The following is a 1,271-nucleotide window of genomic DNA, read 5'->3' as shown; positions in this document are numbered from 1 at the left end:
GTTCTCACATGCGAGCACGTACGACTATAATTGGAAAACATCCCTCCGACATTAGTCCCCGAAGCTGGTGCGGTCCGGGGGATCTTTCCGACGGTCCACGCCAGGTTCCCATCTTAAACGTACCGGATTAATCCTTTCGGTTTCAAGTTAAACTCTAGTCGGTGTTTGCCGAACTCTTCCAAAATTTCCCGGCTTCTTTTAGCCGGTATCCTCGTCATTAAGACCTCCTCGACGAGGTCGTGAATAACTTGGAAATTGCACTTGTCAGTGACATGCGCACTGTGTCTGACGCGCCAGTGTCAGGGGTCAAATCCATCATCTCCCGTGCTCATTATTGTGCCTCACCGGATCCGTGTAGCCTTCTGTGTGGCAACGTCCCAGGGGCGCGTGTACCTCAGTACCGCGTGGCGGCCCATCAGTCGAAGCGACGCCGGCCGAAGGATTTCCGACCCACTAACTTCTTCTCCTTTATAAGGGCGACGGTTCCTCGTCCCCAACATCAGACGCCATTTCTTCGCCATTTGCAACCTTTCCAAAGCCCGTTCCGCTCAGTGCCCCTGCACCACCGTTCGCCGCTATCGCAGCCTTTCTCCGGCGAGCCCCTGCAGGATCTGCGCCATTCTTCTTCATCTGCACCACTTTCTCGTTCCGCGCTACTCTCTGTCTGTGGAGCGCCGCCCCTCAAGGTCCCGCGCCACCGCACACCGCCGCTGCCGCTCTTCTCTAGTGAACTCTCGTATCTATGCCTCGGAGACGCTTCATCGCCCGTCCTAGGTCAGCACTGCTCAAATTGCTTCTCTTCCCTTCCCACTGTTCTTCATGGGTGTGGTAGATGTATTTATCTTCTCTTTATTTTTTCTTTTTCTCTTATGCGTAGATCTTCTCGGGCAGATAGATCCGAGGAAAGTTGTTTATAGGTAGTCTCAACACTTATGAAAAATGGCCTCCGAAGAATCTGTCCCTGAGCTTTTTGGTAGCACCCGACATAGTGAAAGCCCCAAGATCTCTCTCGGTGAGGAGCATTCTGTAGAGCATGGAGATGACAGGCTTGAGGAGGACCTCGCCCAGATGGAGGAAGAAACCGGCAGCTCGGATGAAGATGCCGGCAAGCATCGGGAAGAAGCCGGCACTTCAAATCAAGGTGCCGGCGCTAATCCTGCCGGCATAAACCTTGCCGCATATACTCGAGGAGCCTGGAAGGGCTCATCAGTGAGCCAGGCGGAAATCGACTGGCTGTACCGGTCCCGAAAAATACCGGAGGAGGTATTCTG

Source organism: Lolium rigidum, chromosome 5 (assembly GCF_022539505.1).
Source record: "Lolium rigidum isolate FL_2022 chromosome 5, APGP_CSIRO_Lrig_0.1, whole genome shotgun sequence".
NCBI lineage: Eukaryota > Viridiplantae > Streptophyta > Magnoliopsida > Poales > Poaceae > Lolium > Lolium rigidum.
Note: the sequence above shows the minus strand (reverse complement) of the source record.